Consider the following 17191-nt stretch of genomic DNA (forward strand, 5'->3'; position numbering starts at 1 on the left):
CTATGCCAGAGAGTACCAAAATGAGATGATGGTTAGTGAGATCCAGTAAATGAATTAAAAAACAAAACAAGTGCTCGCTTCGGCAGCACATATACTAAAATCGGAACAATACAGAGAAGATTATCATGGCCCCTGCGCAAGGATGACGCAAATTCGTGAAGCGTTCCATATTTTTGTGAACATGATGTAATCTATGCAGAAAGAGAAGTATAACGATGTACACCTGAAATTTATGCAATGTTATAAACCAATGTTACTGCAAAAAACAAAAAACAAAACAAAACAAAACAAAAGTAGATTTCAGGGGTGGGAAGAGAAAATTATGAAAAAATTGAGAGAGTAACAAGCAAAAGGGGAAAAAAGAAAGTGCTGGAAACTAAGTGTTATTTGTACTATTGTAAAATATATATAACATATACCTAACAATTACACTTAATAAATTCATAGGTATCAAACTTTAGATTGCATAGAAATTACCCATTCCCTCAAGATTATGATCAAGTAGGTCTGGGGTAGAGCCCATGAATCTTCATTTTAAATAAGCAACCCCGACTACAGTTCATTTTGTTAAAAGAGCTAACCTTTACAATATAGAGAAAAATATATATTAATATATTTATCTGGGATTAGTAGCTTTTTGCATTGTTTTTAGTAACAGTATCTGATCAAAGTACTCTATTTAACTCTTAGTATCTTGAGCATCTTAACATCTTTAGCATCCTGAGATGATTCTGTAGGTTGATTAATATTTTTATAAGCATCCCAGAAGCTCTGGTTTACCTAAGCTTATCTAATATGGTCTGATCATGCTTGAAATCAAGACTTTCTGCTTGCCAAAAAACTGATCTACTTCTTGTCCAACTCTAACCCTTTTTTCACAACTCTGTGCATAACACATGAGCCAAGCAAGACTACGTAAAGCTCCTGTTGGAACTGGAATATGGCCCCACCCTAAATTATCTACAGGGCAGTCTAGCTGAATGTCTCAAAATAAATATTACTACCTATGCTCTGTGAAGGTTACCAAGAGCTGAGTTTTAAAAATACAACTGAAGAAATAAAAATACAACAATAAACCAAAGGGATCCAAAAAACAGAGAGATAGTAAAATTACTTTAAATAAATTTCTATGTTTCAGTGCAATGCTCTATAAAACATGGTAACTATAGTTTATAACTCTGTGTTGTATAATTGAAATTTACTAAGAGAGTAGAACTTAAATGTTCTCACGAAAAGAAAAGATAAATAGGTGAGATAATAGATGTGTTAATTAACTAGATGGGGGAATCCTTTCACGATGATACGTATATTAAATCACCACAATGTACACTAAATATCTTACAATTTTATTTGTCAATAAAGGTGAAATAAAAAACAAAAAAATGAAAATTATTTCTCTTCTTTTTCTTCTCTTCCCTTCTAATGAATGAGGAACACAAAAAGGAAAAGTTGAAGGAATAGAATAAACGTATTTATCATATTTAGATTCTTTTTCTTTTTTCAACCTATGCTTATATAGTGTGAAAATTAAAATATCTAATGAGGAAAAAAAAAACTCTAGACAACTGCTAAATCCTTATACTTTACTTCACAGTTTAAGAATTTTATGTAATTGGGACCTGTATTAGCCTGCTCAGGACCTTATCTCCAAATACAGTCACATTGAGAGTTAGGGCTTCAACATATGAATTTGAGGGAACACAATTCAGTCCATAGCAGGACTATATCTGAATTTTGTCTCGTCTTGTAGATGAGAGAGGAGTTAAACTGGCTAAACTTCTGGATGAAGTGCATGAACTTCTAGGTGAGTGAGAAGAAATTATGAGAAGGCATAATAAAAGTAATATATTAATACTTAACAAAAGAAGTTATTTTTAAAGTATTTTCTGATATTTTCTCATCCTATCCATGACATATTAATCCTGCCATTCTATCTCTTTTAATTGGTAATATATACATAACTACAGAGACAGCTTTATAAACTAAATGTTATCCATTATTATAATCAGTTGTTACCTACATCTTATTAAAAGGCCACAGTGTAATGCCTAAATAACAAGCCCTCCGTTCTTTGGAGTTTTTCAATAACAAAATTTCTTTTTCTACTGTTCTAATAGTAAAATGGCAGGGCAAATTACACATACAGGTAATATGACCACTGTGAACAAGCTCATAAGTCAGGCAAAAATAAAACAATAGAGCAAATATTACATGCTGGCAGAATTATTTACACCTGCAAATTTAGTGGACTATTATAAAAATACCAGCTTTCTGTGTGCTGTGTTTGTTCCTTGTTCCCAACATTGAAGAACTCCCTTTTACCAGAAAGAAATTCTATTTCTGAATCCTTCTTCTAATTCTATGTAATTAGACAACACTCAGTGTTTTCATTGCTGTTTATCCTATATTTGAGAATAAAGCTACACAAACATGGTTGATGTTATTATTATTATTGTTATTATTTTAAGTTTGAAATGTGACCTTTTACCATTATTTTGTTTCTTAAGGGGATGAAATTAACTGTGATGACCTGGAAAATATTCTGGAAAATATAGGGTTAAGACTCCAACTGAAGGAAAGCTCTGTGTTGATGAAAAGTTTGCCACTTGATGGTGAGCATTTAATTTACCAATGAGATATTCATCCATCCAATAAAAGTTAATTGATTGTCATTAGGTACCAGACATTATACTAGGCTCTGAGTCACAAAGATGAATAAGACAAAGTCCAGGTCCTGAAAGCACTCAATGTAGAGATGGACAGCACATACCAAAAAAAACAAAACAAATGCTATACACTATGATACGTGCTATAATATTAATAAATATCTACTTCTCTGAAAGTAAAAGGAGAAATTGACTATGCCTGGAGACTCTAAGGCTTCACAGAATGGATATTATTTCAAATGGGCCTGAAAGTTTTGACAGTAGGAGGTGGCAAGAACTAAAAATAAAAGCATTGCAAAAAGGTACAGAGGCATACTTGTCCATGGCAAGTTTGGGGAACCATTTATAATCTCATGATGATATTGCATAGAGTACACAGTGATATTCACATTATGTGGAAAAATACTGTATTAATTTGACTCAATCTAATCAATAATTCACATATAATCCATCTGTGAAATTAGGATAATAATGCTTATCTACAATGATGATAGTGAGGATAAACAAAATGGTGGATGTGAAATATGAAAAATTCTTTTTAAATATTTAAAATATAAAATAAAGATATTAGTTATTAGATTTTTAATTGTAAAAATCTAATTATGTTTATTAAATAATTTCTACATTTAAGGCATTTTTCTAGATTCCGAAGATTTGAAAATATATGCCAGAGTCTTGCTGCTCAAAATAAAACAGTCTTTGGACTTAAAAAGTTCATAATCTAGTCAAGTAGGTAAGACAGAGCGACATATCTTGAGCTTCTGGATAAATATTGCAAACTAAATATTTGCATTTATCTTTGCCACTTTCTAAAATACTAAAAGGGTATAAAAGAAATTAAAAAGGCATAATCCACAAAGACTGAGAGAATGATAGAGAACATTAGAGCAGATGAGAGGTGTCAATTAAATTTTGAAAAACAGAAAGTGAATGAAAGACCATAAAAGGTGAAAACTGAGTCAGAAAGGGGAAGTAAACAAGAAGCAATCCACTCCATGTCACAAAACTGTAAAAGGCTCAGGAAGTGGAGGCACCAGTTACCTCTAAAGTCAGCAGTGTGGGATATGGTTGAAAATAGAAGAATTGGTGGAAAGTCTTTTAAAAGAGCAATTTGATCTACAGATCTCCTTCCTCACTCCACAACCAAACAAGTATCCCTTATCCAGGCAGCATAGAGACTTATTCTCTGCAGATGTTAGACTTGAGAGACTCTGGAATATCAGACTCAGCCAAGATTGGGAGTGAATTCTCTACTGAACCAGGGAGATTAGCTGAAAGTCAACATATTGCGTAGTGAGATCCCCCAAGTCATCTTCTCCCACTGGCCTGCCTAAATGCTGGCAGTGAATTCCAATATCCTTCATTCAGATACTGACATCTGCAGCCTGCAAAAAAAAGGTAGAGAGATACTGATATTTGTGCTACTGCAACAAAAACACCTCACTCTTAAACAACAAAGAATCATATGATACTTATAAGAAAGATCTCTTATATGAAAGACAGAAATAAGAACTAGTGGAAAAGAAGGAACTTGGAGGAAATAGTCAAAGGATAAAGCAGGAAAATAATTCAAAACTATTTTAACTAATATCCTCAGAAAGATGAGAAAGGCCATAGTTATGAAACGAGAAAAGGAAGCTATGCAGCAAGATAGAAGGCACTATGAAAAAGGAACACTTAGAAAACAGAAAAAGTTCTTTGGAAAAAAAACAGCAGAAATTTAGAAATTCAATGGAAGGACTGGAAGATTAATTTGAATATTAGAACAAAAATACAAAAGAGGTGGAAAATAGGAGAGAAAAGATAAGAAAATCAATCCTAAAACTCCAACAAATGAATAATATAATTCCAAAAAAAGAAAATAGGGGAGGAAACTATAAAATAAATCATATAAGAAATGTCTCCAGGTATGAAAGAATATGACTCTAGATTGAAAGGGCTCACCAAGTACCTACCACAAGGAATGGAAAAAGACCCACACCAGAATATGTAGTGAAATACTGCAACACTAGAAATAGATTTCAAAAGTTTCCAAAGAGAAAGAAGCAGGTCACATAGAAAGTTTGGGGAATATGAATGGTATTGGACTTAACAACAACTCTGGAAACTAAAGACAATTGTGTAATACTTTCAAAATTATTAGAAAATTTGTTTCCAACCTGGAAAATCCAGCTAAACTATCAAGCAAGTGTGAGGATAAAATGCATATTCTCACATATATCAAAATAAAACATTTTTTGAACAAAGGTTCAGAAAAAATTTTCCCATGTAAATACCATTTCTTAAGAAACTACTGGTTGAAGTGACGTCACCAAGATGGCAGAGTAGGAGACCCTAGCCTCCTTCCCCCAACAAAGATCAACAATTAGACAGCTAACCACCAATGAAAATAGCTCTGGGAGAGCTCAGGAGTCCACTTAAGAAGCTGAAGCAACACAGTGGAGCAAAAACCCTGAGAATAACCACATAAAATGGGTAAGAAGAACAGTTTCATTTTGCCTGCATCATCCCATCCCCCAGGCTAGCAGTGCTCAGTGCCAAGAGCGAACTCCTCAGCCCAAAAGAGTTCGCCTCACAAGAAAAGGAGAGTGGACTGAGTGACCAGCTTCCCCATCCTTTGGGGGCACTACACAAAGGACCTGATTAGGTTTCACCCCACCCAGAGACCAGCAAAGCTGAAACATCTAGAGATGGCTAGGAACAGAGATGAAGAGAAATGGCTACCAGTATCAGCCACATAGTGGGAGCAACCACGCATCCCAGTGGCCTAATCTACAGATGACCCCAGCAGCTTTCACTGCTGAGGACCTCAACAGCCCTTGTGAACACTGCAGATCCTCCTCAGCTTTCATCACTGAGGACCTCATTGCAGACCCCAGCAGACTGATCCACAGAGGACCCCAACAACTTTCACTGCTGAAGAAACCAACAGACAACACAGCCACTGCAGACTCCCTGCAGATTTTGCCACTGAGGTTTTCACCCTACAGGTTTTTGTGTCACTATGAGTGTGTCTTGTCTCTATGAGTGTGTCTGCAGCCAGCCCCTGCTATTATGGATGCACCTGCAGACAGCCCCCACAGCCAAGCATGTGCAAACCATTGGCTCCAGCCACCACTGCTGCATGCCCTGGTCCCTAGCCACTGGAGTTGGAGGTGCTGCTGAAGATTCCAAAAGCCCTTGAAGCCACTGCAGACCTTCCACAGCTCTCACCAAGGAACACACAGTTATCAATGTCATGGACCCCAGGAGCCTGAGCAGACAAGACACCACAAATCCCCAGACCTGTAGCCACCACACACCCCCACACTTGGTGCCACACACTCTACACCCAGGGACACAAGATGCTCCAGTGTGCCCCTATACACAATTGAAGGTCTTTCCTTACCAAAGACAGTCCATAAAGTCTGGAAGAGGTGACTTCTTTAAATGTGCAGACACATTCACAAGCCTACAGGGATCACAAAGAATCAGGCAAATGTGATACCACCAAAGAAACACAGTAAAATTCCGGTAACTGACCCCACAGATATGGAAATACACAAATTTCTTGACAAGGAATTCAAAACAATTGTTCTCAAGATGCTCAGAGAGCAAGAAGAGAACCCAGATAAACAATTTAATGAAATAAAGAAAACAATATAAGAACAGAATGAGAAGTTCAACAAAGAAATGGAAAACATAAAAAAGAACCAAATAAATTCTGGAGGTGAAAAATGCAATGACTGAACTGAAGAATTCAGTAAAAAACTTAGAAACCAGGCTGGATAGACCAAACAGAAGAAAGAATCAGTGAACCTGAAGAAAGATCATTTGAAATTATCCAGTTAGAGGAAGAAAAAGAACAGAGAATGAAAAGGAATGAAGAAAGCCTATGGGACTTATGGGACACCGTTAAGAGAAACAATCTATATATATATATATACGTATAAAATATATATATATATTTGTGTGTGTGTGTGTGTGAGGAAGATCAGCCCTGAGCTAACATCCATGCCAATCTTCCTCTTTTTTTTTTATTTCGCTGGGGAAGACCAGCCCTGGGCTAACATCTGTGCCCATCTTCCTCCACTTTATGTGGGATGCCACCACAGCAGGGCCTGACAAGTGGTGCATTGGTTCACACCCGGGATCCAAACCTGGGCCACCAGCAGCGGAGCGTGCGCACTTAACCGCTACGCCACGGGGCTGACCCAAAACAATCTATATATTATTGGGTATCAGAAGGAGAAGAAGGGAAGAAAGGGGCAGAAAGCTTATTTAAAGAAACAATGGCTGAAAACTTCCCAAATCTGGGGAGAGATCTGGACATCCAAGTTCATGAAGGTCCCCATACAAATTCAACCAAAAGAGATTTTGCCAAGACATATTATAATAAAACTGTCAAAAATCAAAAACAAAGGGATAATCTTGAAAGCAGCAAAAGAAAATAATCTTGTCACATATAAAGGAACCCCCATAAGGATATCAGTGGATTTCTGAGCAGAAACCTTGCAGATGAGACATGCTATATTCAAAGTGCTGAAAGATAAAAACTCCAAACAAGAATACTTTACGCTTCTTACCCTAGAAAAATTGTCCTTCAGAAATGAAGAAGAGATGAAGATATTCCCAGACAAACAAGAGCTGAGGAAGTTTATCACCAATTTACCTGCCTTAAAAGAAATGCTGTAAGGAGTTCTTCAAGCTGAAATGAAAGGATGCTAATTGGTAACATGAAAACATATGAAATTGTACAACACACTGGTAAAAGTAAGTATATAGTCAGAATCAGAATCCTCTAATATGTAATATGATAGTGTGTTAACAACTTAACTCTAGTATAAATATTAAAGGATAAAAGCCTTATAAATAGCTATAGCTACAATAATTTGTTGATGGATACACAATACAAAAAGATGTAAATTGTGACATCAAAATCATAACATGTGAAGACTGACGTCAGCATCATGGCAGAATGAGCTTTTCCATAAACTCTCCCCAAAAGATACAACAAAAAGGACATTCACGTACCGACAAAGGACACTCACACAGCACAAAAGGACATCAGAGAGACCCACGCAGCTGCACATGTGAGAGTGGACATGCTGGAGCCCCAAGAGGAAGAGGGGAGAGGTAAGGAGAAATCCTCCCCCTCCCCATCAGATCAGCAGCTCAGGTCTGTGTGGCTCCAAGAGAGGGGAGAGGGGCGGCCCTCCACAGGAAAACCGTAGTGCTCCAAGTTCTCTCAGCCTGTGGGAAACTCCCACACAAAGGAGTCAGAACTGCTGCAGGGGTGCTGTCAAAATCTGAGCACCCCAGGAGAGCAGATAGCAAGGGAAGAGCTAGAAGCCCCCCAGGAGCCCTCCGACGTCAGGCAGGCAAAAGAGAGAGCCCCTCACCCCCCACACGCCCGGCACTGCAGCTCAGCCAATCAGTTAGAGCAGCTGCAGCGCAGCCACAGAGCAATCACAGAGCAGCCAAGGAGCAGCCACAGAGCAGCTGCAGATCACAGGGGGCTCAGATTACACAGCCCTTGTCCCCCACCCAGTGGTGGCAGGTGGAAACTGCAACCAGATATTTCCAGGATAAGGAAAAACAAAGCAAATACAGCAATCAAGATGCAAAAGTACATTAAATCACCAAACCAGAAGGAAAATGAGAAGCACCCAGAAATCAACCCTGAAGGCACAGAAATTCATAACCTAAATGACAGAGAATTCAAAATAGTGATCATAAAAAAGGTCAATGAATCACAAGAAAACACAGATAAACAATTCAACAAGATGAGGAATTTCTTCACAAAAGAAATTGGAATCATAAAGAAAAACCAATCAGTACTGATAGAGATGAAGAGCACAATGGAGGAGATAAAGGAAAATGTGGAATCTTGAAAGAACAGAATTAACAATAGGGGGGAAAGAATTAGCATTATTGAGGATAGGAATACAGATATACTCCAGTTGCAGGAGGAGAGAGAACTAAGACTAAAAAGAAATGAAGAAAGTCTCTGAGAAATATCCAACTCAATTAGGAAAGGTAGCATAAGAATCATAGGCATTCCTGAGGGAGGAGAGAGTGAAAAAGGAACAGAGAGCCTATTCAAGGAAATAATAGTCGAGAACTTCCCAAATATGGGGAAGGAACAGGATGTACCAGTAAATGAGCCAATATGTCGTCTAAATACATCAACAGGAGAAGGTCATCTCGAAGGCATATAGTAATAAAGCTGGCAAAAGTCAATGACAAAGAAACAATATTAAGGGCAGCTAGACAAAAACAAAAAATAACGTACAAAGGAATTCCCATCAGGCTCTCAAGCACTTTTCTCAACAGAAACTTTACAGGCTAGGAGAGACTGGAAAATCCTGAAAGACAAAAACTTTCAGCCAAGAATACTCTATCCAGCAAAAATATCCTTCAGATATGATGGAGAAATAATAACTTCCTGGGACAAACAAAAGCTAAGGGAGTTCATGGCCACAAGACCCCCACTACAAGAAATGCTCAAAAAGGCCCTCATGCCTGAAAAAAAGAAGAGAAAGGGAATACAAAGCTTGGAGTAAGGAGAAAAATAGGTAGACAAAATGAGAAAAATAGTAGATCTTTATCAGAATAGGTTAGCAAACACTTAAATATCAAAATCAAAGATCAAAGGAAGGAAAACATCAAAAATAAATATAACCTCATCACTTTAAACACACACCCATAACATAAGATGGAATAAGTTGTAACAATAATAACTTAGAAGAGAAAGAGGAAAGAGATTGAATCGACTTAATCTAAGGAAATTAGAGGCCATCAGATAATGAAATATCTCATCATTTTTTATAAATCTCGTAGATTTAGTGGTAACCCCAAGGTAACCACTAAACAAATAATCAGAACAGAATCACATATGATAAATAAAGAGAAAACTAAAAGAGTCATAGGACAGAACTACCAAACTAAATTGGTAGTCTGAAACACATGGGATGAGAAACAAAGGATATGCAAAAGAACCAGAACATAAGCAATAAAACAGCAACATTAAGCCCTCATATATCAATAATCCCTCTAAATGTAAATGGATTGAACTCCCCAATCAAAAGACACAGAGTGGTGGGATGGATTAAAAAGCAAGACCCAACAATATGCTGCGTCTAGGAAACACATCTCAGCTCTAAAAACAAACACAGGCTCAGAGTGAAAGGATAGAAGACAATGCTCCAAGCTAATGGCAAACAAAAGAAAGCAGGTGTTGCCATGCTCATATCAGACAAAGTAGACTTCAAGAAAAAAACACGTAATGAGAGACAAAGAGGAGCAATATATAATGATAAAATGGACACTCCACCAAGAAGACATATCAATTATAAATATATATGCACCCAACATTGGAGCACCAAAGTACATAAAGCAACTATTAACAAACCTAAAAGGAGATATTAACAACAACACAATAATAGTAGGGGATCTTAATACCCCACTTACATCAATGGATAGATCATCAGGCAGAAAGTCAATAAGGAAATAATGGACACATGAAAAACTAGACAAGATGGACTTAATGGACATATACAGAGCACTCCACCCAAAAACAACTGCCTACACATTCTTCTCAAGCATGCATGGAACATTCTCAAGGATAGACCCTATGTTGGGAAACAAGGCAAGCCTCAATAAATTTCAGAAGATTGAAATCATAACAAGCATGTTTTCAGACCATAATGCCATGAAACTAGAAATCAACTACAAGAAAATAACTGGGAAAGTGACAAAGATGTGGAGATTAAACAATATGCCACTGAACAACCAATGGATCAGTAATGAAATTATAGGAGAAATCAAAAAATATCAGGAGACAAATGAAAATGAAAATACACCGTACCAACTCATATGGGATGCAGCAAAAGCAGTCTTGAGAGGGAAATATAGCAATACAGGCCCACCTTAACAAACAAGAAAAAGTCCAAATAAGCAACCTTAAATTACACCTAACAGAACTAGAAAAAGAAGAACAAACAAAGCCCAAGGTCAGCAGAAGGAGAGAAATAATAAAAATTAGAGCAGAAATAAATGAAATTGAGACCAAAATACAGTAGGAAGGATTAATGAAACAAAGAGTTGGTTCTTTGAGAAGATAAAAAAAATTGACAAACTCTTAGCCAGACTCAAAGAAAAAAAAGAGAAAAGGCTCAACTAAATAAAATTAGAAATGAAAGAGGAGAAATTACAATGGATACCACAGAAATACAAAGGATTGTAAGAGAATACTATGAAAAACTATATGCCCACAAATTGGACAATCTAGAAGAAATGGATAAGTTCTTAGACTCATACAACCTCCCAAAAATGAACCAGGAAGAAATAGAGAATCTGAATAGACCAATCACAAGTAAAGAGATTGAAACAGTAATCAAAAACCTCCCAAATATAAAAGTCCAAGGCCAGATGACTTCCCTGGTGAATTTTACCAAACATTCAAAGAAGATTTAATACCCATCCTTCTCAAACTATTCCAAAAAATAGAGGAAGATGGAACAATTCCTAACACATTCTGCAATGCCAACATCACCCTAATACCAAAGCCAGACAGGGACAATACAAAGAAGGAAAATTACAGGCTAATATCACTGATGAACATAGATGCAAAAATCCTCAACAAAATATTGGCAAACCAAATACAGCAATACATTAAAAAGACTATGCACCATAACCAAGTGTATATCAGGGATGTAGGGATGTTTCAACATCCACAAATCAATCAATGTGATACACCACATTAACAAGACGAGGAATAAAAACCACATGATTGTCTCAATAGAGGCAGAGAAGGCATTTGATAAGATCCAACATCCATTTATGATAAAAACTCTCAACGAAATGGGTATAGAAGGAAAGTACCTCAACATAATAGAGGCCATATATGACAAACCCACAGGCAACATCATACTCAACGGGGAAAGACTGAAAGCCATTCCTCTGAGAATAGGAACAAGACAAGGGTGACCACTCTCGCCACTCTTATTCAACATAATACTGAAGGTTTTGGCCAGAGCAATTAGGCAAGAAAAAGGAATAAAAGAAATCCAAATAGGCAATGAAGAAGTGAAACTCTCACTATTTGCAGATGACATGATTTTATATGTAGAAAATCCTAAAGAATCCATTGGAAAACTATTAGAAATAATCAACAACTACAGCAAAGTCACAGGGTACAAAATCAACCTACAAAAATCAGTTGCATTTCTGTAGGCTCATAATGAACTAACAGAAAGAGAGCTCAAAAACATGATACTATTTACAATTGCAACAAAAAGAATAAAATATCTAGGAATAAGTCTTACCAAGGAGATGAAAGACTTATACAATGAAAACTATAAGACATTATTGAAATAAATCGGTGATGACATAAAGAAATGGAAAGATATCCCATGCACATGGATTGGAAGAATAAACATAGTTAAAATGCCCATATTACCTAAAGCAATCTACAGATTCAACGCAATCCCAATCAGAATCCCAATGACATTCTTCACGTAAATAGAAAAAAGAATACTAAAATTCCTATGGGGCAACAAAAGGCCCTGAATAGCTAAAGCAATCCTGACAAAAAAGAACAAAGCTGGAGGTATCACAATCCCTGACTTCAAAACATACTACAAAGCAATAGTAATCAAAACAGCGTGGTACTGGTACAAAAACACACACACAAATCAATAGAACAGAATTGAAAGCCCAGAAATAAAACCACACATCTATGGACAGCTAACCTTTGACAAAGGAGCTAAGAACATACAATGGAGAAAGGAAAGTCTCTTCAATAAATTGTACTGGGAAAATTGGACAGCCACATGGCAAAAGAATGAAAGTAGACCATCTACTATCGCCATTCACAAAAATTAACTCAAAATGGATCAAAGACCTGAAGGTGAGACCTGAAACTATAATACTCCTAAAAGAAAATATAGGCAATACACTATTTGACATTAGCTGTAAAGGAATCTTTTCGGATGCCATGTCTACTCGGAGTAGGGAAACTAAAGAAAAAATAAGCAAGTGGGACTTCATCAGATTAAACAACCTCTACAAGACAAATGAAATCGGGATCAAAATGAATAGACAACCTACCAGGTGAGAGAAAATATTTGCAAAACATATATCTGACAAGGGGTTAATCTCCATAATATATAAAGAATTCACACAACTGAACAAGAAAAAAACAAACAACCTGATTAAAAAATGGGCAGAGGAAATGAACAGACACTTCTCCAAAGAAGTATACAGATGGCCAATAGGTGTATTTGAAAAGATGTTCAACATCAATAATCATCAGGGAAATGCAAATCAAAACAACACTAAGATATCACCTCACACCTGTTAGAATGGCTATAATCACGAAGACATAAAACAACAAACGTTGGAGAGGATGTGGAGAAACAGGAACCCTCATACACTGCTGGTGGGGATGCAAACTGGTGCAGCCTCTATGGAAAACAGTATGGAGATTCCTCAAAAAATTAAAAATAGAGATCCCCTATGATCCAGCTATCCTACTACTAGGAATCTATCCAACAATCTAATCAACTAATCAAGGAATCTAATCAACAATCCAAAGAGGCTTATGCACCCCTATGTTCATTGCAGCATTATTCACTATAGTCAAGAAGTGGAAGCAACCCAAATGTCCCTTTACTGATGATTGGATAGAGAAGATGTGATATATATATATACACACACACAATGGAATACTACTCAGCCATAAAAAAAGACAAATAAAATCGTCCCTATTTGCAACAACGTGGATGGACCTGAATGGTATTATGTTAAGTGAAATAAGCCAAAGAGAGAAAGACCAACGCCACATGATCTCACTCATATGTGGAATATAAACCAACACACAGACAGAGAAAACTGTATAGTAGTTACCAGGGGCAAGTGGGTTGAGGGGTGAGCACAAGGGGTGAAGGGAGACATGTATATGGTGATTGGCAAACAACAATGGACAACCAAAATTTCACAGTGTTATAAACTATTAAGACATCAATAAAAAAATGTTTTCATAGCTAAAAAAAATAAATAACATGTGAGGGGGGATTAAAAGAGTAGTTTTTGTATGCAATCAAAGGTAAGCTGTTATCAGCTTAAAATAAACTCTTATATCTAAAGATGTCTCAGGTAAGCCTCAGGATAACCATAAAACAAAAATCTATAGGAGATACACACAGATAAAAAAAATGGGAGTCAAAGTCTACCACTACAGAAAATCATTAATTCACAAAGGAAGACAGTAAGAGAAGAAAAGAACAAAGGAACTACAAAACAGCCACAAAACAATTAACAAGATGGCAATAATAAGTCCTGACCTATCAAATAGTTACTTTAATGTATATGGATTAAATTCTCCAATCAAAAGACAAGAGTGGCTGAATGGATAAAAAACAAGAACCAATTCTATGCTGTCTACAAGATGCTCACTTTAGCTTCAAGGACACACATAGGCTCAAAGTGAAAATGTGGAAAAAGTATTCCATGCAAGTGGAAACCAAAAGAGAGCAGAAGTAGCTATATTTATATCAGAAAAAATAGACTTTAAATCAAAAACCGTAATAAGAGACAAAGGTCATTTGTCTCTTATACATTGTAAATGTATTGCACCCGACAGTGGAGCACCTAAAAATATTAAGCAAACTCTAACAGATCTGAAGGGAGAAACAAAAAACATACAATAACAGTAGGGGACTTCAATACCCCACTTTCAACAATGGATAGATCATCTGGAAAGAAAATCGGAAAACCTAAGGAAACAATGGACTTGAGCTATACATTATACCAATGGAACTAATAGACATATGCAGAACATTCTATACAACAACAGCAAAATACACGTTCTTCTCAAGCATACATGGCACAGTCTCCAGGATGGGTCATATGTTAGGTCACAAAATAAGTCTTAGCAAATTAAAAGGTTGAAATTGTACCAAGTATCTTTTCTGACCACAATGGTATGAAACCAGAAATCAATAACAGAGGAAACTTCAAAATTCACAAATATGTGGAAATTAAACAACACACTCCTGAACAACCAATGGGTCAAAAAAGAAATCAAAAGAGAAATAAAAAAATACCTTGAAACAAATGAAAATGGACACACAACATACCAAAACTTATGAGATGCAGCAAAAGCCAGTTCTAAGGGGAAGTTACAGAAATAAACACCTACATTAAGAAAAAAGAAAATAACATTACACCTCAAGGAACTAGAGAAAGAAGAACTAAGCCTAAAGTTAGCAGAAGGAAGGTGATAACAAAGATCAGAGCAAAAATAAATGAAATAGGGAATATAAAAATAATAGAAAAGATCAATGAAACTAAGAGTTGGTTATGTGAAAAGAGGAAAAAATTGACAAATCTTTAAACTTACGAAGAAAAAAGAGAAAAACTCATAAATTATACATGAAAATATTTATTGAGCATTTTTCTCAATATTTCAGCTGATATCACAGAAATACAAATGATCGTAAGAGACTACTATGAACAATTATATGCCAACAAATTGGCCAAGAAATGGATACATTCCTATAAATGTACAAACTATCAAGACAGAATCATGAGGAAATAGAAAATCTGAACAGACCAATAATGAGTAACAAGACTGAATCAGTAATCAAAAACTTTCCAACAAATAAAATCCCAGGAACAGATGGCTTCACAGGTGAATTCTACCAAAAATTTAAAGAATTTAAAGAAAAGTTAATGCAAATCCTTCTCAAACACTCCCAAAAAACTTGAAGAGGAGGAAACACTTCCCAACTCATTTTGGAAGGCCAGCATTACCCTGATACCAAAGCCAGACAGGATACACAAGAAAAGAAAACTACAAGCCAAATTCTTGATCAATATAGAAGAAAAATTCTCAACAAAATACTAGCAAACCAAATTCAGCAACACATTAAAAAGTTCATACACCATGATCAAGTGAGATTCATCCCTGGGATGCAAGAATGGATCAACATACATAAGTTAATAAATATGATACACCACATTAATACAATGAAAAATAAAAATCATATATCATTTCAATAGATGCTGAAAAAGCATTTGACAAAAATTCAACATCATTTCATGATAAAATCTCTCTTGGGGCTGGCCCGGTGGCACCAGCGGTTAAGTGCGCGTGCTCAGCTGCGGCGGCTTGGGGTTCACAGGTTCAGATCCCGGGTGTGCACCAATGCACTGCTTGTCACGCCATGCTGTGGCGGCATCCCATATAAAGTAGAGGAAGAAAAGCACAGATGTTAGCTCAGGGCCAATCCTCCTCAGCAAAAAAAGTGAGGAGGATCAGCATCAGATGTTAGCTCAGGGCTGATCTCCCTCACAAAAAAAAAAAAAAAAATCTCTCAACAAAGTGGGTATAGAAGGAACATACTTCAATATAATAAAGGCCATATATGACAAGGCCTCAGCTACCATTATACTCAACAGTGAAAGACTGAAAGCTTTCTCTCTAAGATCAGGAACAAGACAAAAGTGCCTACTTTCACCACTCCTATTCAACATAGTACTGGATGCCCTAGCCAGAGCAATTAGGCAGGAAAAAGAAATAAAATGCATTCAAATCAGAAAAGAAGAAGTTAAATTGTCTCTTTGTGAAGATAACATGATCTTATATATAGAAAACCTTAAAGAATCCACCAAAAAACTGTTAGAACTAATAAATGAATTCAGTGAAGTTTCAGGATGCAAAATCAACATACAAAAATCAGTTGCATTTCTATACACTAACAATGAGACATCTGAAAAAGAAATAAAACAATCCCATTTACAATAGCATCAAAAACAAAATACCTAGAAATAAATTTAACCAAGAAAGTGAAAGCTCTATACACCAAAAACTATAAGACTTTGATGAAAGAAATTGAAGAAGATACAAATAAACGGAAAGATACTCTGTGTTCATGGATCAGAAGAGTTAATATTGTTAAAATGTCCATACTACCCAAAGCCATCTACAGATTCAATGCAATCCTATCAAAATTCCAGTGGCATTTTACACGGAAATAGAAAAAACAATTCTAGAATCTGTATGGAACCACGAAGCAATCTTGAATAGCCAAAGCAATCTTGAGAGAGAACAAAGCCAGGGACATCACACTTCCTGATTTCAAACTATGTTACAAAGCTATAGTAATCAAAAAAGTATAGACCTTGCATAAAAACCCACACATAGACCAATGGAACAGAATTGAGAGCCTAGAAATAAACCCATGCATATACAGACAACTAATATTTGATAAGGGATACAAGAATATTCAATTGAGACAGGACAGTCATTTGAATAAATGGTTTTGGGAAAACTGGATATTCACATGCAAAAGAATGAAACTGGATCCTCATTTTACATGACTCACAAAAATTAACGCAAAATGGATTAAGGACTAAAATGTAAGACTTGAAACTCTAACAGTACTAGAGGAAAACAATGACATTGGTCTTGGCAATGAGTTTTGGATATGACACCAAAAGCACAAGCAACAAAAGCAAAAGTGAATAAGTGGGACTAC

At 36.2% G+C, this 17191-nt stretch overlaps 1 protein-coding gene and 1 non-coding gene across 2 annotated transcripts in view; both read left to right on the forward strand.

Moving 5' to 3' along the window:
• EFCAB3 (EF-hand calcium binding domain 3) overlaps positions 1-17191 on the forward strand; it is a 227205-nt gene that overhangs the window by 103115 nt on the left and 106899 nt on the right. The window lies entirely within an intron of this gene.
• LOC131418026 (U6 spliceosomal RNA) lies at positions 71-175 on the forward strand. The gene has a single exon (XR_009222822.1). It is a non-coding gene; the product is annotated as a U6 spliceosomal RNA (small nuclear RNA).

The sequence above is a fragment of the Diceros bicornis genome, chromosome 18 (assembly GCF_020826845.1).
Source record: "Diceros bicornis minor isolate mBicDic1 chromosome 18, mDicBic1.mat.cur, whole genome shotgun sequence".
Classification (NCBI taxonomy): Eukaryota; Metazoa; Chordata; class Mammalia; order Perissodactyla; family Rhinocerotidae; genus Diceros; species Diceros bicornis.